This window comes from Odocoileus virginianus, unplaced genomic scaffold (genome assembly GCF_023699985.2).
Source record: "Odocoileus virginianus isolate 20LAN1187 ecotype Illinois unplaced genomic scaffold, Ovbor_1.2 Unplaced_Scaffold_10, whole genome shotgun sequence".
NCBI classification, from domain to species: domain Eukaryota; kingdom Metazoa; phylum Chordata; class Mammalia; order Artiodactyla; family Cervidae; genus Odocoileus; species Odocoileus virginianus.
In genome coordinates this window covers 24,276-51,134 of record NW_027224272.1, presented here as the reverse complement: position 1 = coordinate 51,134, position 26,859 = coordinate 24,276, and the positions used below count along the sequence as shown (strand labels likewise).

General features: G+C 42.0%; 1 pseudogene; it reads left to right on the top strand.

Annotated features, from left to right (window-relative positions):
• Nucleotides 1–15,812: 15,812 nt before the first annotated feature.
• Nucleotides 15,813–16,469, top strand: LOC110152438 (ferritin heavy chain pseudogene; annotated as a pseudogene).
• The last annotated feature ends 10,390 nt before the right edge of the window (nucleotides 16,470–26,859 follow it).

Sequence of the window (26,859 nt, the reverse complement as noted above, 5' to 3'; positions counted from 1 at the left end):
AGTATTGGAGCTTCAGCTTCAGCATCAGTCCTTCCAGTGAATATTCAGGACTGATTTCCTTTAGGATTGACTGGTTTGATCTCCTTGCAGTCCAAGGGACTCTCAAGAGTCTTCTCCAGCATCACGTTCGAAAGCATCAATTCTTCGGCACTCAGCCTTCTTTATGTTTCAACTCTCACATCCATACATGACCACTGGAAAGACCATAGCCTAGACTAGACGGACCTGTACACCAGAGCAGCCCACGCAGCCCGGCGTCACATAAGCTGTTTCCTCTACACAGACAGTGGGGAGCACTTGTTAATTAGATGAACTGGTTCAGTAGGCCTAGGTTTGTTAAATGAGCTCATGATGCATTAGATACCATATAAACTACTCAGTACCAAAGAAATCTAACTAGAAAGCCTAGGTGGCCTGACCCTTGTGATCTTCCACTTAATCTTCCAGGACTCTGCTTATCTTCTTGTCCAATAGTTAGTTTATCCAGTCCTCTGAGCCCAGCACTCTCAAGAAGATATTGGCTCCCCTATGTTTATTTTAAATACTGTTATCTCACCTTGTTACTCAACCACCCTGGGATTCACTCCCCCTAAACACAGTGAAACCCATCTACTGGCACAGGTTGTATAAAGGAAAGTACAGCCTTTATTGCAGGCCAGGCAAGGAGAACCAGCAGCTCATGCTGAGAAGACGCCAGCTCTCCAGTTGCTTTCACCAGAAGGTTTTTACCAACAGTGTGAGGCAAAGGGTCCCGGGGTGCATGATCAGTTTTTGCTCAATTCTCTGATCCATTGATGGCGAGGTAACAGGGTGATGTTTTCAGGAATCTCAGTCATGAACCTTCTGGTTTCAGCAGGTCTGGGTTATACATTCTTGTGACTAGCATGTAGTTAACTCTTTCTACATGGTGGGATTTTAGTAACTGCAAGACAACTCAAGGACAGATCTCAGGATATTATATAAAGCCCTTGAGAAGAAACTGAAGGAGTTTTACTGGCTAAACCATTATTTGTTCTTGGCTGCGTGTTTTCATTTGTTTCTGTACACTCTCACTTCTCTGATTAAATTTGCTGTAAGCTTTTTTGGGGACAAGATGTGGGAGGGGCACACAGGGGTCTCACCCCAGAAATGCCCTGCAGAGCAGTGCTTGATTTCCACATGAGCTTCAGATGCAGTTTTCTGGCTGCCTGCAAGGCATTTCCACTTCCGGATCTAATAAGCATCTGAGACTTACATGACATGCCTTCCCACATCCTTCTGGTCTCCCTGCTAACGTCCCCAGATTAATCAGTAGCAACAATTTAAACCCAGGTGATCAAGTGCAAAACCTGGAATGAAGATTATTTTCCACCATTTCCCATTTTTCTCCTCTGTCCCATAAGCAAATCTTGTCTCCAAAATCCATCTGGAACATGTGAAGATCTCATTTCCTCAGCAACCACTCTATTTCCAGCCACCACTGTCTCTCTGCCCTGCTACTATGTCTTCTAATTTGTCTCCCAGCCTCAACTCACCATCACTCACCTGCTTTCTTTAAAGGGGCCGAAATCACTGGCTTAACATTAGGGGAGTTTTATTTTATTTTTTATTCAGAAACAAAAATTTGACCTTAACCTTGACCACATATTTTTCAACCCTTCTCCTGAGGTAATTTGAGTTTTCAGGTATGATTACTTTAATGCAAGAAAGGGTACAATGGAAGGGGGAAAATATGTGTGTGTATATATGTACGTGTGTATGTGAGAGAGAGAGTTGGACCATAAAAATTGCTGAGTGCCAAAGAATTGATGCTTTTGAACTGTGGTGCTGGAGAAGACTCTTGACAGTCCCTTGGACTGCAAGAAGATCAAACCAGTCAATCCTAAAGGCAATCAACACTGAATATTCATTGGAAGGACTGAAGCTGAAGCTCCAATACTTTGGCCACCTGATACAAAGAGCCAACTCATTAGAAATGGCTCTGATGCTGGGAAAGATTGAAGACAGAGGGGGAAGGGGATGACAGCAGATGAGATTGTTAGCATCACCAACTCAATGGACATGAATTTGAGCAAACTCTGGGAGATCGTGAAGGACAGGGAAGCCTGGCATGCTGTAGTCCATGGAGTTACAAAGCTGGACATGACTTACAGACTGAACAACATATATGATGGATTTTTTTAAGGGCAATATGCATGCCTAGTATGGTGAGCTAGGATGTCACTCCTGTGTCTATAGGGAAGTCAGCCTATGGCTTAGTTACCAGTATCATTGTTGTCCAATGATATGACAGAGCCTGCCATACCTTTTTAGGACCCAAGGCGCTACTCAGAAGCAACAAACTTTAACATTTGCACAATCTGTTGAGCTAAAAGTTTTCAGGTAAGGTTGAAAACTCCCTTATTTTACTCCCTGCCCAATCTCATTCTTCACTTCTCCCTAAAAGACAACCAGTATTTTGAATGCTGTACCAGTTTATATATATATGTATATCATTTTACCATGTAACCACATAGACTAGGGCCTCAGACGGCCCACCCCACCCTCTTCACCTACTTTGTTCATGGGGGTCCTGTGTTTTCCAGGATCTCAGGAACCTCTTCTCCATCCCTCTGCAGAGATCCTCAGCTGTATATGGACCAGACCTGGGTAGCTGAGAGAGACTCCTGGATACCTGTTTTAAAGTTCAAAAGATGAGAGAGTTGCACACAAGAATCCAACAGAGAGACCTTTATTTATTTAGGAACCCAATAACTTTATGTGAAGAACTGGCAAAACTGGAAGAAAAAAAACTTAGGTGAACTTTTTCTGCAAGGGCAACACTCTGGTCTGTCTGGCAGACAGGCAGACAAGCTGACCTTGGGCAGTCACCCAGGACTCTGGGGAAAGTCCAGTCCAGGCTCCTTCCTCCTTGTCACTGGCGTCCAGGGTGAGCTTGTCAAAGATGTACTCTGCCAGGCCAACTTCTGGCACACCTACCGTGCACACGTTGGTGAGGTGGTCCCCCAGCTTCTTCATGAACTCGAGCTGCTGGTACAGGTGGCACATCTCCAGGAAGGGGCACAGGTCGGCATCGCTGCTGTCGGTGGCCAGCTGGTGCAGGTCGAGCAGGCTCTGGCTGACGCTCTCCTCCAGGTGCAGGGTGTCCTGCATGGCCTGGAGGCTGTGCTCTCACTCTTCGCTCTCGGACATCCTGATGTCCAGGAAGGAGACGCGACCCCCACGCTGGTCCTGCAGGAACATCAGGCTCTCGATTGTCTCGTGCTCCTGGGAGCGGAGCAGGAAGAAGCGGGAGAAGTGCTGCAAGGCTACGTCGTGGTGGTGGTGCAGGGAGCGGGGCCTGGCCAGGCATTGGAAGGAGGCGCCGCGGCTGTTGACCGTGTCCTCGCACTCGGGGCGGCAGTGGTAGCGCACCTGCGAGGCCGCTGCGGGCAACATGGCGGGCAGCAGCCAGACCGTCCAGAAGGCGTCTCGGATGAGGGAGGTGCCGCGGGGGCAGCAGCGGGTGCAGAGGTGCTGGCCGCCGCCTCGGAGTCTTCTCCCGGTGACCCATGATGGCGGCCAGAGGCGGGCTCTGGGCCACGGGGGCAGGTGGCTGGGTGTGGGCTCTGGACAGGAAGTGGTGTCTGTGCAGGGTGAGCGCCTGCGCTTTGGGTTCCTTAAGGAAGAGGTCACCAGGTGGGCGGGGCCTGTGGGCGGGGCCAGAACTCTGAGTCCAAGTTCCATCAAAGCCTGGGTGAGGCCAGAATGCTTTGACCTGAGCACCTGACAATACTGAGTTTTAAATTTTGTATTAATAATAATTTGCAAGAACTTTTTCTTGTTCTCTAATTCAGCATCCTCCAACAGTTTTGACACTTGGGACTGGTTTCCTGGAGGACAATTCTTTCTGTTATAGGGGTAGTGTATTTCAAGATTATTCTCCTAAGGAGAGCACAAGGAGAGCACAACCTCGATCCCTCAGGTACACAGTTCATAGTAGGATCTGTTCTCCTATAAGAATCTAATACCACTGCTGATGTGACAGGAGGTAGCACCCAGGTGACAATATGAACAATCAGGAGTGAGTGTCAATGCAGGTGAAGCTTTATGTGCCCAACACTCAACTTTCTGCTGTGTGGAGCTGTTCCCAACAGGGTGTTGGGGAGACCTGTTCTGATTGTTTCCTTCTATAATATGTTTCCTTATTTGAAGGTTTACTGGTATTCTCTTCAGTTTTATATATCTGGGGGTTTTCCTCCAGAAATAGTTTTATTCATCATGATCTTCTCTCTTACTTGCATATCTTTCTTCATTTAAACTTAGGAATAAAGGGCTCATTTGATTTGCCTGGCTAATTAGCATGGATCAGCTCTAGAGCCGGGCTGTCCATTTCTCTTTTGTATTGGAGAGGAGAGTGTATTAATTACTCAGTGACCTTCTCCTTTGGGGAATACGTGGCATGGAGAATTCAGGTAGGCTAAGGACACTCACTGTTGACCTTTGTTACCTAGGTGGCTATGGAGACATCCACGGTATGGATCAGCAGCTGGGCTGCTGTCTGTAGTGAGGGGTGAGAGGTAACTATGGAATTTGATACTGCTAGATCCAACACTAGGAGAGTTGGCTTGCTCCTTCCCCTGACTGCTTTTAGCCATGTAGGCTAACTGAGAAAAAATGTCCAAAAAGCTTTTGGTTTTTGTATTGCCTCCAGGATGCAGAAAATAGGGCTCCATGCAGAAAATAGGGCTCCCATATTTCCAAAGGTAAGCTTGAGTGGGCCCAGAATGTTAAATGTTTACATTGTTCTCTCTTCCAAATGCCAGGAAAATGGTTACATTCAATTCTTAGGAGTGAAGTAAAACTTTCAAAAAATCAGAGGGGAGAAACGCTGGAGGGGACACTCCAACCATTTCTTTGACTTAGCTTTTATGGCAACTGCATTGCCCTTCTATGTCATATTCCATACTTTATCTCCAGGATCTGTAGTGTTAATGTTGATTGATTGATCTATCCACCTGTCCATCCATCCAACTATCTATGTATCTACCTGTACGAAGTCTTAGTTGCAGCATGTGGGATCTTAGATTTTGGTTGTGCTGTGCAGGATCTCTAGTGACATGCAAACACTGGCTGGTTGCAGCATGTGGGATCTAGTTCCCTGAGCAAGAGTCGAACCCTGGCCACTGCACTTGGAGCTTGGAGTCTTAACCAGTGGACCACCAGGGAAGTACTAGGATCTGCAATGTTAAACCCATACCTTTTGGATTTCTTGTTGGGTTTGAGTGAATAATTTCTGCTGAGGAAAGAGAAAAAAATCATAAAAAGTGAGTTTGTACTTTGTGGCTAATTGCCTCTGGGTGTACGATGACATGGATATAAAATATTCTATCCTTCTAATTATACAAATGTTATAAGGCAAACCTGGGGTGGGGGGAGTGTTTGCGGAACACACTTTCCTTGCTCTTTGCCATTGCTGGGCTGATTGGAATTTAAACTGTTTGAATATCGAAAACTAAATCTTCATAGGGTTCCCTAGGGGCTTAGTGGTAAAAACAACAACAACAACAACAACAAAAAACCTGCCTGCCAATGCAAGAGATACAGGAAATAAGCAGGTTCAATCCATGGTTGGGAGTATCCCCTGGAGAAGGAAATGGCAACCCACTCCAGTATTCTTGCCTGGGAAATACCCGTGGACAGAGGAGCCTGGTGGGCTACAGTCCATGGGGTCACAGAGAGTTGGACATAACTTAGTGACTAAACAACAACACATCTTGGTAAGTGATGATTTTTGCCTATTGCTGCTGCTGCTGCTAAGTTGCTTCAGTTGTGTCCGACTCTGTGCGACCCCATAGATGGCAGCCCACCAGGCTCCCCCATCCCTGGGGCTTCTCCAGGCAAGAACACTGGAGTGGGTTGTCATATCCTTCTCCAATGCATGAAAGTGAAATGTGAAAGTGAAGTCGTTCAGTTGTCGCTGACTCTTAGTGACCCCATGGATTGCAGCCTACCAGGCTCCTCCGTCCATGGGATTTTCTAGGCAGGAGTACTGGAGTAGGTTGTCATTGCCTTCTCCGTTTGCCTATTGGGATCTCTGATAAAAGGGAGACAACATGAAAGAGAAGCAATCTCCAACTGGAGATACAATTTTAGAGTTTTTAAATACAGTTTTTAGTTTTTTAAATTTTATTGATTTTTTTTCCATTTATTTTTATTAGTTGGAGGCTAATTACTTTACATCATTACAGTAGTTTTTGTCATACATTGAAATGAATTAGCCATGGATTTACATGTATTCCCCATCCCGGTCCCCCCTCCCACCTCCCTCTCCACCCGATCCCTCTGGGTCTTCCAAATTTTATTGAAATATAGTTGATTTATAATGTTTTGTTGCAGGTGATGAGCAAAATGATTTATTTATACACATACATATATCCACTCTTTTTTAGATTATTTTCTCATATAGGTTATCATAGAGTTTTGAGTAGAGTTCCCTGTACTTTACAGTGGAGCCTTGTTGGTTATCTATCTTATGTAGTATATAGTGTATGTATGTTCATCCCAATCTCCTGACTTATCCCTCTCCCCCACATTTCCCTTTTGGTAACCATAAGTTTGTTTTTATATATGTAAGTCTCTTTCTGTTTTGAGAATAAGTTCATTTGTACCTTTGTTAAGAAAAAATAAGATTCTACTATGAATGATAACATATGCCATTTATCTTTCTCTGACTTTAGTATAATAATCTGTAGGTTCATCTTCGTTGCTGCAAACGGCATTGTTTTGTTCTTCTTTTTTTTTTTTTTTTCTGTCTGAGTACTATTTCATTGTGGGCTTCCCTGTCGGCTCAGCCTTAGAGAATCAGCCAGCCAATGCAGGAGACACGGATTTGACCCCTGGGTGGGAAGATCCCCTGAACAAGGAAATGGCAACCCACTCCAGGATTCGTGACTGGGAAATCCCATGGACAGAGGGGCTTGGCAGGCTACATTCCATGGGGTCATAAAGAGTCTTACATGAGTTAGCAACTAAACAACAATGGCAGCAACAATATTTCATTTTACATATGTACCACATTTTCTTTATCCATTCTTCTGTTGATGGATATTTAGGTTGCTTCCATGTCCTGGCTATTAGGTTACTTCCATGTCCTGCTGCAATGAACAGTGAGATGCATGTGTCCTTTTGGCTTATGGCTTTCTCCAGTGCATGCCCAGGAGTGGGATGGCTGGATCATATGGTAGTTCCTATCTTAAGTTTTTAAGGAACCTCCATACTGCTCTCCATAGTGGCTATACCATTTACATTCCCACCAACAGTGTAGGAGGTTTCCCTTCTCTCTATACCCTCTCCAGCATTTATTGTTTGTATCCATTTTGTTGATGGCCATTCTGACCAGTATGAGGTCAAAATGGTCAAAACTACCTGCTTGTAGTTTTGATTTGCGTTTACCTGATATGTAGTGATGTTGAGCATCTTTTCATGTGCTTTGGGATTTTTGGCCATCTCTATGTCTTCTTTGAAGAAATGTCAATTTAGATCTTCTGCTTATTGTTTGTTTGCCTTTTTGACATATGGCTGCATCAGCTGTTTGTATATTTTGGAGATTAGTCTCTTGTTGCTCACTTCATTTGAAAACATTTTCCCCCATTCTGTGTGCTGCCTTTTTAAAAAATTTTTATGATTTCCTTTCCCCTGCAGAAGCTTATAATTTTCATTAGGTTCTATTTGTTTATTTTGATTTTTATTATTCTAGATAGTGGATCAAAAAAGATATTACTGTGAGTTATGTCATAGAGTGTTCTGTGTATGTTTTCCTGGAAGAGTTTTATAGTGTCCAGTCTTACATTTAGGTCTTTGATCCATTTTGAGTTTTTGTGTATGATGTTAGAGAATGTTTTAATGTAATTCTTTTATATGTAGCTGTCTAGTTTCCCTTGGAACTTCATATTGAAGATACTGTCTTTTCTACGTTATGTATTCTTGCCTCCTTTGTGGTAGATAAATTGACCATAGCTGTGTGAGTTTAAATGAAGTTTTCAGTTGATAGTGAGCTCTTATGAAATCAGATGTCTGATCCTTAGAAGTTGAAGATTTTCCCGCCTGGCATGTCTATTTTTTAGTGCATCAGTTTCAACTGTAAGACTGATAAGGCAAGTGAACTTAGGTAAACTCTGCCATTTTAGTAAAAACAGCCAGGTACAAAATCACCCCAATGACAGGGTGTCACCAAATGAGCATGGCTCTGTTCCAATAAAATTGTATTTAGGGCTGTTGAAATTTGAATTTTAGAAAAATTTTTACGTGTCATCCATTACGTTCTTTTAACATTTTCCAATCATTTAAAAATACAAAATTTATCTTCAGCTTGTGGGCTATACATAAACAGATGGTGGGTCAGATTCAGGTTGTAAGCAATTATTTGCTAACCTCTGTTTCAGATAACATGTATACTTTGAAAAACTGTAGAAATGAATTACTGCAACCAAATAAAAATTTACAATTGAAACTGACTGATGAACCTAGTAAAAAATAACAGATGGGACATCATCTTGCAGCTTAATATACTGCACACGGTTCCAAATCCTTATCTGACTCTCAGTTTATATATAGCTGTGGGAATACCAGTTGCCACTGGAGAATTTGTTCTCAAATTGAAAAGTTATTCCACAAGATTTAAGGCCTACCAAGTCACAAAAAATATAGTCTAACTCAGTGGCCATTTCTGTAGAATGAGACACAGTTCTAGATAAATATTAAGATTGATGTAATAAATTTGTTTGCAGGAAGAAAGGAAGACATGTAATTATGTTAAATCACTTCATGAAAATTGCTTGACATTTGTAATTTATTGAGTTTATAGTTTTGAATTGTTTATGATTTGATGTTCAATAGTTTCATTTGTGAATTTTATAGAGAATGACTATGTTTTTTGTATTTGTTATGACTTGAGAAAGAAGTACTACAGTGACAAACAAACAACTCAAAATGGATCAATAGGCCTAATGGTAAAGTACAAAATTGGAGGTATTCTTACTTTTCCAAAATGGAAAAGGTGCTAAAATTAGGAGATTCACTGTTACAAAAGCATGTGGAGAGAAAGCCAAAGCTGTTCCTGTGCAGCAGAGAGAAGATGAAACAAAGGTATGTCACAAGGTTTCCAAATCCTATATGCAGGAACCAAGCTAATACAACTCCTCAGATACAAACATATGCTACCCTTTAAGGAAAATGAAGAATAGCTTTAAGAGAAGAATCTTGGGCTCAGAGCATGGAGCCTTCAGCACAGAAGGGGAAAACTTGACCCACAAAAAATTCCTCCTAGGCCTGGCAGCCTAATGAAATATTCATACTGGGCTTTGAAATTGCTTGGAATCAGTGACCTTTTTCTTCTTCTGTTTTTTTTTTTTTTTTCCATTTTGGAATAGGAATGGCTTAAAAATGATTTGTTCCAGCATTTTTTTTTGAAAAGACGTAACTTGTTTTCTGGGCTTCCCTGGTGGCGTAATGGTAAAGGATCCACCTGCCAATATAGGAGACACAGGTTTGATCCCTGGTCTGGGAAGATCCCCTGGAGAAGGAAATGGCAACCCACTCCAGCATTTTTGCCGGGCAAATCCCATGGACAGAGGAGCCTGGTAGGCTACAGTCCATGGGATCGTGAAAGAGTCAGGCACGGCTAGACAACAACTTGTTTTCTAGGTTTACAGGTATAGAGATGGACAAGTATGTTGTCCTAAGATGGATCATATGCAGAGTCTCACTCTCTGATTTAGATAATGCTGATAATTAGGTTTTAGACTTCTAAACTCATTATATTTATATGAAATTTTGGACTTGAGTTTACAATGTAAAGGATTAAGATTCAGTGAGATGTTGGGATGGATGAACGTATTTTGCATGTGGGGTAGATGTGAATCTTTGGGGCCAGAGGGAAGAAAGACTGGTAAGCTGAAAAATACACTACCAAAAAATATTTACATACGAATCTCTGAAACCCATGAATGTAATCTTATATGGCAAAACTAAGACTGTCTTTAGATGTGGTTACTTTTAAGATCTTGAGATGGGAATATTATGCTGGATTATCTAGGTGGGCTCTAAATGCAGTCAGACACAACCACTTAAGAGGGAGATAGAGATTTCACACTGAGAGAGGAAAATGTAATGGGCAGATAGAACAAAGATTTGAAGATGATGGCCTTAAAGACTGGAGGGATGCAGGCAGAAGCCAAGGAAAGCTAGCAGCACACAGAAAGTGGAAGAAGAAAAGAAGATTCTCTCCTGGATCCTCCAGAGGATATATGTCATAGCTGACACCTTGATTTGGGCCGAATGAACATATTTTGGTGCTTCTGGCCTCCAGACCTCTAAGAGAATAAGTATGCGGTTTTGGTTTTATGGCGGCGGGTAGGGGACGCGGTCATCAGTTTGGGGCAATTTGTTACCACAGGCAATTTGTTACTCCTAATTTTTTTTCCCTTTGGGATTATCTTTATATAAAGTTATGTCATCTGTGAATAGTTTTACTCCTTCCATTTCTTTTTTTTTTTTTCATTTATTTTTATTAGTTGGAGGCTAATTACTTTACATCATTGCAGTGGTTTTTGTCATACATTGAAATGAATTAGCCATGGATTTACAATGTATTCCCCATCCTGGTCCCCCCTCCCACCTCCCCCTCCACCCGATCCCTCTGGGTCTTCCCAGTTTACCAGGCCCGAGCACTTGTCTCATGCACCCAACCTGGGCTGGTGATCTGTTTCACCCTAGATAATATACATGTTTCGATGCTGTTCTCTTGAAACATCCCACCCTCGCCTTCTCCCAGAGTCCACAAGTCTGTTCTATACATTGGAGTCTCTTTTTCTGTTTTGCATATAGGGTTATCGTTACCATCTTTCTAAATTCCATATATATGTGTTAGTATACTGTAATGGTCTTTATCTTTCTGGCTTACTTCGCTCTGTATAATGGGCTCCAGTTTCATCCATCTCATTAGAACTGATTCAAATGAATTCTTTTTAATCACTGAGTAATATTCCATGGTGTATATGTACCACAGCTTCCTCATCCATTCGTCTGCTGATGGGCATCTAGGTTGCTTCCGTGTCCTGGCTATTATAAACAGTGCTGCGATGAACATTGGGGTGCACGTCTTCCATTTCTATTAGAATGTCTTTTTCTCCTTGCCTAAATGCTAAGGCTCGAATGTCTGGTTGAATGGAAATAGCAAAAGCTGGCATCCTTTTCTTTTTCCTGACCTTAAAGGGGAAGCTTTTGTTGTTTCACCTTTGAGTATGGTGTTAGTTTTGAGTTTTTCAAAACTGCCCTTTATCATATTGAGAAAGTTCCCTTTTCTTTATAGCTTGTGGAGTGTTTTAATGATGAAATGGTGTTTGATGTTACCAAATTTTTTTCTGTCTGTTGAAATGATTGTGTGCTTTTTCTCATAATCATTCTGTTAATAAGATTAATTGATTTTTGTGTATGGAACCAACCTGGCATTCCGAGGGAAAATTCTACTTGACCACAATATATAATACTTTTAATATCCCACTGTATTCAGTTTCCTAATACTCTGTTGAGGGTGTTTTATATCTGTACTCATATTGTTCTATACTTTTCTTTTGATGTCAGTATCTGACTTTGGTATCAGTTAATACTGGTCTTATAGAATAAGTTAAGAAGTGTTCCTTTTATTTTTTTGGAAGAATTTAGGAAGAATTAATATTCTTCTTTATTTTTTATTTTATTATTTTTATTTTATTGTTTTAAATTTTAATTTATTCAGGTTCGATGCATGATACAGGATGCTTGGGGCTGGTGCACTGGGATGACCCAGAGGGACGGGATGGGGAGAGAGGTGGGAGGGGGGTTCAGGATGGGGAACACATGTACACCCATGGCAGATTCAAGCCAATGTGTGGCAAAACCAATACAATGTTGTAAAGTAAAATAAATAAATAAATTATTTTAATTGGAGGCTAATTACAACATATTCTTTTTTTTTTACTTTACAATATTGTAGTGATATACTCAGCTCCATTAGTAATTAGAGAAATTTTTTAAAAATCACAATAAGTTACTACTTAACACCGAGTAGAATGGCTATGATGTAAAGTAAATAAGCAGTTTTGTGTATTGCCAAAACATTACAGGAATTGGACCTTCACACATTGCTAATGGAAATGAGAAATTATGCGGACACTTTGGAAAACAGAATGGCAATTTCTTTTTTTTTTTTTCATTTATTTTAATTAGTCAGAGGCTAATTGCTTTACAATATTGTAGTGGTTTTTGTCATACATTGACATGAATCAGCCATGGATTTACATGTATTCCCCATCCCGATCCCCCCTCCCACCTCCCTCTCCACCCGATTCCTCTGGGTCTTCCCAGTGCACCAGCCCCGAGCACTTGTCTCATGCATCCAACCTGGGCTGGTGATCTGTTTCACCCTTGATAATATACATGTTCTGGTGCTAGTCTCTCGAAACATCCCACCCTCGCCTTCTCCCACAAAGTCCAAAATTCTATTTTGTACATCTGTGTTTCTTTTTCTGTTTTGCATATAGGGTTATCATTACCATCTTTCTAAATTCCATATATATGTGTTAGTATACTGTAATGGTCTTTATCTTTCTGGCTTACTTCACTCTGTATAATGGGCTCCAGTTTCATCCATCTCATTAGAACTGATTCAAATGAATTCTTTTTAATGGCTGAGTAATATTCCATGGTGTATATGTACCATAGCTTCCTTATCCATTCATCTGCTGATGGGCATCTAGGTTGCTTCCATGTCCTGGCTATGATAAACAGTGCTGCAATGAACATTGGGGTGCACGTGTCTCTTTCAGATCTGGTTTCCTTGGTGTGTATGCCCAGAAGTGGGATTGCTGGGTCATATGGCAGTTCTAGTTCGTTTTTTAAGAAATCTCCACACTGTTCTCCATAGCGGCTGTACTAGTTTGCATTCCCACCAACAGTGTAAGAGGGTTCCCTTTTCTCCACACCCTCTCCAGCATTTATTGCTTGTAGACTTTTGGATAGCAGCCATCCTGACTGGTGTGTAGTAGTACCTCATTGTGGTTTTGATTTGCATTTCTCTGATAATGAGTGATGTTGGGCATCTTTTCATGTGTTTGTTAGCCATCTGTATGTCTTCCTTGGAGAAATGTCTGTTTAGTTCTTTGGCCCATTTTTTGGTTGGGTCATTTGTTTTTCTGGAGTTGAGCTGGAGGAGGTGCTTGTATATTTTTGAGATAAATCCTTTGTCTGTTGCTTCGTTTGCTATTATTTTCTCCCAATCTGAGGGCTGTCTTTTCACCTTGCTTATAGTTTCCTTTGTTGTGCAAAAGCTTTTCTTTAAACTTTCTTTTATTGTAACGTAAGTGCCCAATCTTAAGCTGTTGATTGCCAAGGCATCCACATCACAGACAGCTGTCTTAAATAAACACAGTGCCAGCTACAAGACTAAATGAAAGTCAGGCTCCCCCATCACAGAAGTTTAAAAAATAAATCAAGATAGCCATAGAAACAAATGAAATGAGAACACAACAATTGAAACCTATGGGACACTGTAAAAGCAGTGCTAAGGGGAAGGTTCATAGCAATACAGGCTCACCTCAAGAAACAAAAAAACAAGTCAAATAAATAACCTAACTCTACACCTAAAGCAACTTGAGAAGGAAGAAATTATGTACCCCAAGGTTAGTAGAAGGAAAGGAATCTTAAAAATTAGGGCAGAAATAAATGCAAAAGAAGCAAAAGAGACCATAGCAAAAATCAACAAAACCAAAAGCTGGTTCTTTGAGAAGGTAAATAAAATTGACAAGCCATTAGCCAGACTCATCAAGAAACAAAGGGAGAAAAATCAAATCAACAAAATTAGAAATGAAACTGGAGAGATCACAACAGATAACACAGAAATACAAAGGATCATATGAGACTATCATCAGCAACTCCATGCAAATAAAATGGACCATTTGGAAGAAATGGACAAATTCTTAGAAAAGTACAACTTTACAAAATTGAAGAGGAACAAATAGAAAATCTCAACAGACCCATCACAAGCACGGAAATCGAAACTGTAATCAGAAAACTTCCAACAAACAAAAGCCCAGGACCAAACAGCTTCACAGCTGAATTCTACCAAAAATTTAGAGAAGAACTAACACCTATCCTACTCAACTCTTCCAGAAAATTGCAGAGGAAGGTAAACTTCCAAACTCTATGAGGCCACCATCACCTTAATACCAAAACCTGACAAAGATGCCACAAAAAAAGAAAACTATAGGCCAATATCACTGATGAACATAGATGCAAAAATCCTTAACAAAATTCTAGCAAACAGAATCCAACAACATATTAAAAAGATCATACATCATGACCAAGTGGGCTTTATACCAGGGATGCAAGGATTCTTCAATATCCACAAATCAATCAATGTAATACACCACATTAACAAATTGAAAAAAAAACCATATGATCATCTCAATAGATGCAGAGAAAGCATTTGACAAAATTCAATATCCATTTATGATAAAAAACCTAGAGAAAGCAGGAATAGAAGGAACATAGCTCAACATAATAAAAGCTATAAATGACAGACCCTCAGCAAACATTATCCTCAATGATGAAAAACTGAAACCATTTCCCCTAAAGTCAGAAGAAAGAAAAGGGTGCCCACTCTCATCACTACTATTCAATATAGTTTTTGAAGTTTTGGCCACAGCAATCAGAGCAGAAAAAGAAATAAAAGGAATCCAGATTGGAAAAGAAGTAGTAAAACTCTGTTTGCAGCAGTTTCCTTTGTTTTAGAGATCACTGGTTGACTAGGATAACTGACCATCTGACCACTTGTTTTTCCCCTCTGACATTTTAATTCATGCTCATGTTTTAAATTCACCAAGAAAGACTCAATCTGTAACACGCTAGACATCCCATCCTAGACCCCAGTAAATGTGCCCCAGGCCACACGTGTACTCACCTTCTACCCATGACCCGGCTGTGGAGCCTGACGCATGCCGTCCATCCTCTAGGACCTGTGAGTAATAAGCCATGTTTTCAATTCAAAGTTCCCTAAGGGTTGTTAGTGAGGCACCTCTTGTAATCATAATAAGAACCACCAGGCAGGGGAGGGGAGGGTGAAATCACAGTGAAAAAAGTGCAAGTGTTAGTCGTTCAGCCACGTCGGACTCTGTGCGACCCCACAGACTATAGCCCGCCAGGCTCCTCTGTCCAAGGGATTCTCCAGGCCAGAATACTGGAGTAGGTAGCCATTCCCTTCTCCAGACGATCTTCCAGATGCAGGGATCGAACCTGGGTCCTTTACTCCCAAATATGGATGGACAAATGTTTACCAGATATTTGACAAAGTGAAAGAGATCATGATGAATAAACAGAACTATTTTTGGAGAAAAAATATATATACTACAGGAAACAGAAGAAACCATTATCAAAAAAATCCAAATTCATATTCTCAGTACTGTAAACATGACAGTGGGCTTATAAAATGGGAACAGGGTGCTATAAAAGGGAGCAATTAGAGAATAAGAGAAAGTCCTTGGTAAAAAAGTATTACGGCAAATGGAAAACTTTCTAGATGCGAAGTACTCAGCTCAAAGCAGCTCTGCCTCACCCTGGCTTTGATAGACAGTGGTCTCGCCCCGCCCACAGATCCTACCCACAGATCCCGCCCACTCACGTGAGCTCCTCCTTAACCAATCTCAAGCCCAGGCACTGACCCCGCCCAGCGGACGCCATTACCCCTCCCTCCCAGAGCCCTCACCCAGCCACCTGCCCTCTGACCCGGAGCTCGCCTCAGGCCGCCCACACCGCCCACCATGGGAAGATTGCGGGGAGGCCGCTGGCGCCCGCGCCCCCACCGATGCTGGGCCCACACTCGCGTCGTCCCAGCCGCCATTCCCTCGGTCTTGGAGTCGCCCGACTTGGTGCCCACACCGACCTTGGAGGTGCGTCAGAACAACCGCCCTGAGTGTGAGGCCGCGGTCAACAACCACGCCGCCCTGGAGTTCCACGCCTCGTTCCAGTGCCTGGCCGTGGCCTTCTACCTCGACCGTGATGACGTGGCCCTGAAGCATTTCTCCCGCTTCTTCCTGCTTGGCTCCCATGAGCACAGCAAGACAGCGGAGAGCCTGATGTTCCTGCAGAAAGAGCGTGGGGGCCGCGTCTCTTTCCTCGACATCAGAAAGCCCGAGAGCCAAGAGTGGGAGAGCGGACTCCAGGCCATGCAAGACACCCTGCACCTGGAGAAGTGCGTCAACCAGAGCCTGCTCGACCTGCACCAGCTGGCCATTGAGAGCTGCGACGCCGACCTGTGCCACTTCCTGGAGACCGGCTACCTGGACCAGCAGGTCAAGTTTATCAAGGAGTTAGAGGACCGTGTCAGCAACCTGAGCAACGCGGGGTCCCCGGAAGGCGGCCTGGCAGACGACGTCCTTGACAAGCTCACCCTGGGCCACGGCGACAAGGAGGACTGATCCTAGACTGGACTTTCCCCCGAGTCCTGGGTGAGTGGCCACGGTCACCCTGCCTGCCATGAAGTCTGCAGTATTGCCCTTGCAGAATAAGTTCACTTAAGTTTTCCTTCTTTCAGTGTTGCCAGTTCTTCCAGTAAACTAATTGCTTCCTAAAGAAATAAAGGTCCCTTGTTGATTCATGCGTGCAAACCCTTAACCTTTCAAGTTTTAAAACAGGTATCCGGGAGTCTCTTGAGCTAACCCTGTCCACAGGCAGCTCAAGATCTGCACAGAGGGAGGGAGAAGGGGTTCCATGGGACCCTGAACAATACAAAATGCACCTTCCTCTAATAAACAATGTTGTATATGGGGTGGGTGTGGGTGCCTGTCAATAGATGAGCAATAAAAATATGGCCTGAAAATCATGATTCGGGTTGATCTCCAGAAACAGTGAAGGGAGAGGGATTGGGAAGGGAATGAAATAAAGGGGTCTTCATTTTGTTTGAAGCAGACTTCTGGGTAGCAAGATGGGCTTCCTGGATGCTGGAATAGCAGAGTCCCTCTCTGACAAGCTCACCGTGGCGTACAGTGACAATCGAAGTGTAGCAGGGCTGGCTTTCCTAGAGACAGAACTTCCTGTGGTCACCACTGTTGAGCATGGATGCTACCCTTAAAAAACATCCACCTGTGATGTTTTACTTGAACTGTACCACGCTGAGATAAAGTACCATGGTAGCACTCAAAATTTACTTCAAATCTATTGAGGGTGATTCTGTACAGCCATTGGAGGGTGAAAAATATAAGCTCATGAATGAAGCTCAATTTGTGATATGGAATATAAAGTAAAATGAATCCCCCTGAATATGAAGTCAGTGGTACTAGGTGCATTGAGGAATGTAGAGTGGGAAGGGTTGAAGCTGGGAAACCAGCTAGCAGGTATCACAGCTGGTCCAGGTGAAAGACAATGGTGGTTGAACTGGAGTGGAGGATGCAGAGAGACAGACACACTGCAGATGGATTTGGATACATCAGCAAGATTTCCTCATGGAACAGAGAGGAAGAGGGAGATATGGAGAAAATAGTCAAATTTAACCTGGGTTGATGGTGGTGCCATTTGATCGATTTGGGGTCTTTTGCCAAGGGCACAGCTGGGATGGGAATTTGGAGAAGGCATGCCATGTCAAATCTGCAAGTGGAACTGTCATGCAGGTAGCCAGAGAAATGAATCTGGAGTTCAGAGTGGATGTCAGCTTTGGAAACAGACCTATGGGAGACACCATGATGCCTATATAGGTTATTTTGCAGTCATGGGTGTGGAAAACCTCAGTGGAGAGAGGACTGGGAGTATGGGAGAGCCCAAGCCCAGGGTAACTAACATGTAGAAGAAGCGCTGAGGTGATGGAACACCCAGAGGGGTGCTGACCTCACCTTGACCTTTAGCTCACTGCAGACTCTGCCCACCTGTGCCCACACCCTGTGTTCCCAAATCAGCCTGTTTGTGACCTGTGTGGCCTCCTGGGGTCTGCTTTCAGAATGGGGAGAAGACTGAACTTTTTATCCTTTTCTGACTATGCAGAAAGAAATTTTCCAGTTAAAAAACTGATTTCTTGAAAAAATGATAGGGACTTCCCTGGTGGTCCATTGGTTAAGAAGCTGCCTTCTAACACACGGGATACGGGTTTGATCTCTGATCCGGGAATTATAATCCCACATGCCTCAGGAAAACTAAGGCCATGTGGAGCAACAAAGACACAGCACAGCCCCCCAAAAAAATCTTTATTTTTTTCCTCTTCCCCTTTAAAAATTCAGCCTCTGGGTCAACTCTATTTGATCAGATGAACTCTCTACACATGTGAACCCTAATATTGCTTTTGCCTATCAAAACCACTCAAAATATGTTTCTTCTGTGCCTCGGTGTAGTTACTAAGGCAAAAGTTAAAATTTTACAGATCTTGCCTGTCTTATGGTCCTTGATAAGACAGGGTCCTCAGATTGACACATGCTCAATCTGAGTCTCCCTAAAGTTTGCAAAGTGCTTTGAATATTTACAAATATTCAAATATTTACAAATATTCCTCCCTGTAGCTCAGACGGTAAAGAATGTGCCCGCAATGTGGGAGACCTGGGTCTGATCCCTGGGTCAGAAAAATCCCCTGGAGAAAGGAATGGCAACCCACTCCAGTACTCTTGCCTGGAGAAGTTCCATGGACAGAGGAGCCTGGTGGGCTACAATGCATGGGATCACAGAGAGTCTGACATGACTGAGCGACTAAGTCTTGGTTTGAATATTTACAAATATATAAACAAGCTTGGCTACGAAGGAATTAACTTTCCCATTTCATCATGACGGCACTTGAATATTTTTTTTGAATGAGGATAAAGTCTCTTCACTTAAATTTCCAGAAAATGTGCTTGTTGCTTTGTGCTTAGACAACCGGGCTCTTTTCACTGTTTCATTCTCCGCTCCCATTGAGGATCTCTCCTCTTTCTCCGATGGGCATTCCATGGTGGCTCAGACGGTAAAGAGTCTGCCTGCAATGCAGGAGACCCGGGTTTAGTCTCTGGGAGAAGGGAATGTCAACCCACTCCAGTGTTCTTGCCTGGAGAATTCCATGGACAGAGGAGCCTGTGGGCTGCAGTCCATGGGGTCGCAAAGAGTCAGACAGGACTGAGTGACTAACACTTTCATTTTCCTCTCTCTGACAATATCTCAGATCCTGCATATGTCAATTCACCGTGCTCCTCTAGATAGCAGCAAGCACCCGGTGAGAAGCTGTTCATCTTTATCACTAGAAATTGACTTTTCGGTTGTCCTAGGGCTTCGTTACTGCGCAGGCTTTGCTCTAGTTGCGGGATGTGGGTTTCTTACGGTGGTGGCTTCGCCTGTTGCACACCATGGGCTCCAGGCGCTTGGACTTCAGTAGTCGGGGCACAGGGGCTCAGCAGTTGTGGTTCCCCGGCTCGAGAGCACCGGTTCAGTGGTTGTGATGCGCAGGCTGAGGTGCTCTGCGAAATGTGGGATCTTCCCGGATCAGAGACCAAACCCAGGTCTCCTGCTTTGGCAGAAGGAGTCTTTCCCACGGAGCCACCAGGGAAGCCTCAAGGTGCTCCTTGCTCTCCTGTTGCAGAGAAACAGTTTGATGTCATGGATTCTACCCACACACACGGCCTGGGTTCAATTCCCAGTCTAGCCACTTGCTAAAGAGAGCATTGGAGAGTGTTAATTACCTTCTCTGTTCCTCTGTTTTCTCATACGTAAAATAGGGATCAAAAAACTATTCCTTAAAAGAGTAGATGGTTTATTATATTGTAAAGGTTTAATTTAAATTTAAACATTTAAAATTAGTACCTTTTAAATTGCCCTCAGGCAGGGCAATAACCAATGAAAGAAATTCCTAAAGCGCTAGATGATTGAGGTCAATCCAGAGCATTCGAATATGTATAGTCTCCATTTTCTACCTAAGATCTTACATAATTGGGGGAGAAAAAAAAACCATATGTAGGGCACAGCTTTCTGTATCTGCCTGAATGCCCTATCCCCTTACTGGGGGAAAATCTAACAAAGTGAAATGCCCAAGTGACTTTCTCACCAGAAACAGTAGACACTAAAGTACTCCTCCCTAGGTCAAGCCTGCATGCTCCAAGCTGTGCTATGACAATGGAAAGACAAACTTCAACCAGACGTCCCTGAATAAATTCTGCAAAAGGTAAGAGAGAATGCTTGATTTGAGGGGAGGCCAGGAAGAGCCAAGACCGCTGACCCAGTCGTAGGAAAACTCCAGCCTGGTGCCAAGTATCGGAACTGAAAAGCAATAGCCTTTAAAGAGGCACGTGAAGTATAAAGCCTCTGACAATCACCTTTATTAAATGCCAATTAATCCAACCTCAGTGGTGCAGTGTTAATCGTTCAGTTATGTCCTACTTTTTATGACCTTATGTACTGTAGCCCACCAGCCTCCTTTGTCCATGGGATTCTGCATGCAAGGATACTGGAGTAGGTAGCCATTCCCTTAAGATCTTCCTTACCCAGGGATAGAACCTGAGTCTCCTGAATTGCAGGCAGATTGTCTACCATCTGAGGTACCAGGGAAGCCCCTTATCAAACTTACCAGTATCAATAAAATACTCCAATATTGCCAGTATAAAAGCCAGGGGCCGGATATTATTGTTTGCATGGGATCTGAGACCCAGTGACTAAATTGTACACGATATACATCCCATAGTGCCAAATCCCTATACTTTTGCTTGCAATCTTATCTGGAGCCTTTTGCTGGTCTACAATTCTGGACCTTAAAGATCCCTTTTACTGCATACCACTCAGTCCTGAGGCCTAGGAAAGGTTGCCTTTGAATGAGATAATCCGGAGACTAATATGAATCAACCCTATTGTTGGATGGTGCTCCCACAAGGATCGAAGAATCCCCCACCATCTTCTTGGCAAGCCTAAGCCAAGGACTCGAGGGACTGCCAATTAAATGAGGGAGTTGTACTGCAATATATGAATAATATACCTAATGTCTAGTAAAACAAAGGAAGCTTCAGACCAAAATACAATCCTTACTTTCAACTTTCTGGCAGACTGAGGATATAAAGTCTTCAAAGGAAAAGTGAAAACTTCTCAACCAACTGTAAAATATCTATGACAAATAAACACATTCCAAAAGGAAGGGAGGCATTAGAGAGACTGCATCAACCACCAGAAGGCAACTGTGAGGATTCTTAGGAATGGCTGGGCTTTGTTGTATTTGGATCCCTAACGTTGGGATCATGGTTAACCCCTATATGACACTCTTAAAGGAAAGGACAATAAGCCACTAAGACTGCAGAATGCCAAAAGGTCTTTCTGTACAATTCACTCAAGTCCATTCTAGCAGACCTGACCTGACATATCAGATACGGAAATGCTTACAAATGGGAGCAGCTTTATGGACGGGGGACTCTTTGGTATGCAACAGTAACTCATCAGGAAGTCCTAGAAGCAGAAATCCTCCTCCAGGTATGTCTGCCCAGGAGGCAGAGCTAATAACCTGCATGAGAGGCCTGCACCTTGGAGCTAGGAACAAGGTAACTCCTTATATTCATTCTAAGTACGCCTTCTCTGTGGTACATGTATGTGGGGCCATATGAAAAGAGAGGTCTGTGAACATCAGGAAGGAAAGAAATACACAGAGGAGATCCAGGTATTATGGCACTCTGTTAGAATGCTGGAAGAACCAGCCATAGCTCACTGCCCAGGCCACCAAAAGGTGGATAGTTATATTACTAATGGAAATAATTTGGCGCATCATACAAGCATGCTAAGTCACTCAGTCGTATCCAACTCTCTGCGACCCCATGGACTGTAGCCTGCTAGGCTCCTCTGTCCATGGGACTTCCCAGGCAAGAATACTGGAGTGGGTTGCCATTTTGTCCTCTAGGGATCTTCTACTGTCTCCATATTTGTTACATTGAGATATAATTGACATACACCACTGATTAAAGGTATATAACATAATGCTTAGATATTTATAAATGTTGTGAAATGCTCCCAAGTAGGTGACATCCATTACCATACAATACTTACAAATTTTTTACTTGTGATAAGAACTTTTTAGATTTACTCTACTAGCAACTTCCAAATATACAATAGTGTTATTAACTAGAGGCACCATGCTATATATCATAACCCATAACTTATAGCTAGAAGATTGTGTCTTTTGACTCCCTTAACCCAGTATGCTCACTTTCACCCCCTCCACCTCTGCTCTGGCAACTACCAATCTGTCTTCTATGAGTTTGGTTTTCGGTTGTTGTTGCTGTTTTAGATTTCACATGTAAAGGAGATCATATGGTATTTGTCTTTCTTGGTCTGATTTATTCCACTTAGCCTAATGCCCTCCAATGGAGTCCATCCATATTGTTGCACGTGCACAATTTCCTCCTTTGTATGCCTGAATAATGTTCCATTGTATATATAAACCGCATCTTTCTTCATTCATTCATCAGTGAACACTCAGGTTGCTTCCATGTCCAGGATATTGTAAATAATGCGGAAGTGAACATGGAAGTACATACATCTTTTTGAGTTGTTGTTTTCATTTCCTTTGGATAAACACCCAGAAGTGAAATTGCTGGATCATATGATAGTTCTATTTTTAACTTTTTGAGGAACTTCCATACTGTTTTCCATAGTGTCTGCACCAATTGACAATTCTAGCAACAGTGCACAAGAGTTTCCTTTACTCCACAGCCTCACCAATACATGTTATTCCTTGTGTTTCAGATAACAGCCATTCTGACAGGAGTGGGGTGATATCTGGGATGGTTCTGATTTGCATTTCTCTGATGATAAGTGATGTTGAATACCTTTTCATTGTACTTCTTAGCCATCTGTATGTCTTCTTCACAAAACCATCTATTCAGATCTTCTGTCCATTTGAGTAGTCAATTTCTTTTTGCTATTGAGTTCTATGAGTTGTTTATATATTTTGGATATTAACCTCTTATGACAGGGGTCCCCAACCTCTGGGCCATGGACTGGTACCTCCTGTCAGATCAGTGGCAGCATTAGATTAGAAATAAAGTGCACAAAATGTAATGTGCTTGAATCATCCCGAAACCATCTCCTCACCCCCATTCGATGAAAAATTGTCTTCCACAAAATCCGTTCCTGGTGCCAAAAAGGTTGGGGACGGCTACCTTATCAGATCTATCATTTACAAATATTTTGCTTTCCTTGTGGGTCAGCTGGTAGAGAATCTACCTGCAATGCAGGAGACCTGGATTGGGAAGATCCCTGGGAGGAGAGAAAGGCTACCCCTCCAGTATTCTGGCCTAGAGAATTCCATGGACTGTATAGTCCATGGGGTCACAAAGAGTCAGACACGACTGAGTGACTTTCACTTTCTTCCATCCAATAGGTTGCCTTTTGATTCTGTTGATAGTTTCCTTTGCTGTGCACAAGTCTTTTAGTTTGATGTAATCCCACCTGTTTGTTTTTGCTTTTCTTGCCTTCACTTTGGTGTCAAATACAAAACCTTATCTACAAGACTAATATCAAGGAGTTTACTAATGCCTCTGTTTTCTCCTACATATTTTATTGTTTCAGTCTTATGTTCAAGTCTTTAATACATTTTGAGCTGATTTGTATAAAATAGTGGTCCAGTTTCCTTCCTTTACATGTCGATATCCTGTTTTCCCAACACCATTTACTGCAGAAACTGTCTTTTCTCCACTGTATATTCTTGCCTCCTTGTCATAAATTGTCATCAATTAATTAATTTCGGTATATTTCCAGGCTGTTTTGCTTCATTGATCTGTGTATCTGTTTTTATGCCAATACCATACTCTTTTGGCTACTCTTTCCATAGTTTTGTCTTTTCTAGAATGTCGTACAGTTGAAATCATATGGTATATAGTCTTTTTACATTGGCTTCTTTCACTTAGTAAGATGCATGTATGTCTTCTTCATGTCTTTCTATGGCTTGATAGCTTATATCTTTTTAGCGCTGATTACTACTACACTGTCTGGGTGTATCATAATTCATTTATCCATTCACGTATGGAAGGACATCCTGGGCATTGTTAATAAAACTGCTACAAACATCTGCAGTCAGGTTTTTGTGTTAATGTAAGTTTTCAGCTCCTCTCAGTAAATAACCAAGGAGTGTGATTTCTGGATCAAATGGTAAGAATAGGTTTACTTTTGTAAGAAACCACCAGAATGTCTTCCAAAGTGCTATACCATTTTGCATTCCCACCAGTAACAAGTGAGCGTTCCTGTCGCTTCTCATCCTAGTCAGCATTTACTGTTGTCCGTGCTCTGCATTTTGGGCATTCTGATAGGTGTGAAGTGATATCTTATTGTTGTTTAAGTTGGCATTTCCCTGATGACATACGATATTGAGCATCTTTTCATATGCTCGTTTGCCATCTTTATACTTTCTTTGATGAGCTATCTGTTAAGGTCTTTGTCCCATTTTAAAACTACACTGTTTTCTTATTGTTAGGTTTTAAGAGTTATTTGTCTACTTTGGATAACAGTCCTTGATCATATGTGTTTTCTGCAAGTATTTTCTCCCAGTCTGTGCCTTGTCTTCTCATTCTTTTAATATTGTCTTTCACAGGGAGGAAGTTTTTAATTTGAACAAAATACAGTTTATCAATTATTTCTTCCATGGATGATGTCTTTGGTTGTTGTATCTGCAAAGTCATTGACATGCCAAAGGTCATCTAAAGTTTCTCCAATGTTATTTTCTAGGAGTTTTATAACTTGACATTTTACATTTAGGTCTATGATCCATTTTAAATTAAATTTTATAAAAGATGTAAGCTGTGTGTCATTTCTTTGCACATGGATGTCCAGTTGTTCCAGTATAATTTCTTGAAAATACTATCTTTGCTCCATTGTATTACATTTTCTTCTTTGTTAAAGGTCACTTGATCATATTTATATGGTTGTATTTCTGAACACCCTGGTGGTATATCCATTTGGGGGTCCTAATACTACTTGAAGATAAAGCATGCATGCTCAGTTGTGTCTGATTCTTTGCAACCCCATGGACTGTAGTCTGCCAGGCTCTTCTGTTCATGGAATTCTCCAGGCAAGATACTGGAATGGGTTGCCATTCCCTTCTCCAGGGGATCTTCCCAACCCAGGGATCCAACTCGGGTCTCCTGCATTGCAGGTAGATTCTCTACTGACTCCCTAGTTTGTTCACTGAACTATTTGACTATTCTTTCACTAATATCGTACTGTCTCAACTACCATTGCCTTATAATAAGTCTTGAGGTTGAGTAATGTCAATTTTCCAATTTTACTATTCTCCTTTAATACCCTGTTCACTCTTCTGGTTTTTTTTTTTTATTGCCTCTCCATACCAATTTTAGAATAATTTTAGTGATATCCACAAAACAACTGGCTGTGATTTTCACCATCTGCTTTTGTAATAAAATTTTATTGGAACTGAACCATGACCATTTATTTACATGTAGCCTGTTGCTGGGTTTATGTTACAAAGTCAGTAAGTAGGTGAGACAGTATCCATATATTATTCCACAAGGCCTAAAATATTGACTATCTTGCTTTTTCCTGAAATGTTTGCCAGTCCTTGTCTATAACAATAGCCCCTAAATTCATATAAAAGTGTCAAATATTTTTAACATGTCAGTTGTCTTTATATATCCAATATGTTCACTGCGGTTCTACCATCAACATCTCTACCATCACCACACTTTAGCAGAAAAGAAAGCCATTGTTTGAATTATATTAAACTAAGATGTTAATGATTTAATCCATCATCTCAACAAAGGCAGCATGGCAGACACTGTTGATTACTAATCCAACAGCCATTCCACCCCCTTCTTACTTATGAAGAGAACACTGAACGTTTGGAAATGACAGTGTGTCCAATTCCTTGGCATAAAATTATAATCATAAAAATTTTCTTCCTATTTCAAGATGTTTGATTTTGTAGTCTTTCCTGTTGCCATGGTTGGTTGACTATGTGACTGAGTTTTGACTGAAGATAGAAATAGCCTAGATTTTTCATTAAATTTTAATTGGCTGACAAAACTGATAAGTTTTATGAAAAGAAATCATTTTGTCCCTTTATCATTCTGACTATGATGCTTATATGAGGATGTGATGCCTGGTGCAAGGGCAGCCACCGTGTAACTATGAGGATAATGTCAAGAGCATTGCAGAACTCTTTCTGGAGCTCTGCCAGAGAAAAGTATAACATTTTCTTCCCCATGTCATCCCCCAGATCCTTGGAAAATAAAATTAACCTAATGCTTAAGCTGCTTTGTGTACATTCTGTTAATTATGATTCATCTAACCAATACAAGAAGAGTACAAGAAGGCATTTTTCAATCTCACTGAAAATTCAATCCATCTTACCCGCACCCCTGCTGTGTTTAAATACAGGTTTCCCCACTACCCAAAAGTAGAGCATTCCTATGAAACTTTTCATAAGCCAAAGTAGTGTAAAGCCAAGATTATCCCCTGGTTTCCAAAAGTTTTCATTATGCCACTTTGCTTTTACAAAAGACCTATATTAATATCGCTTTCCTGGTGGCTCAGGCAGTAAAAAATCTGCCTGCAACTTGGGAGACCTGGGTTCAATATCTGGGTTAGGAAGGTATCATGGAGAAGAGAGTGGTAACCCACTCCAGTATTCTTGCCTGGGAAATCCCATTGACAGAGGAGCCTGGTGGGCTACAGTTCATGGGATGGCAAAGCGTCAGACATGACTGAGGGACTAACATGAGTGAGAGACTAATACTTTCACTTTTTATATTAATAGAGGGCTTCCCTCATGGCTCAGACAGTAAAGAATCTGCCTGCAACGCAGGAGACCCAGGTTAGATCCCTAGGTTGGGAAGATCCCCTGGAGAAGGAAATGGCAACCCACTCCAGTATTCTTGCCTG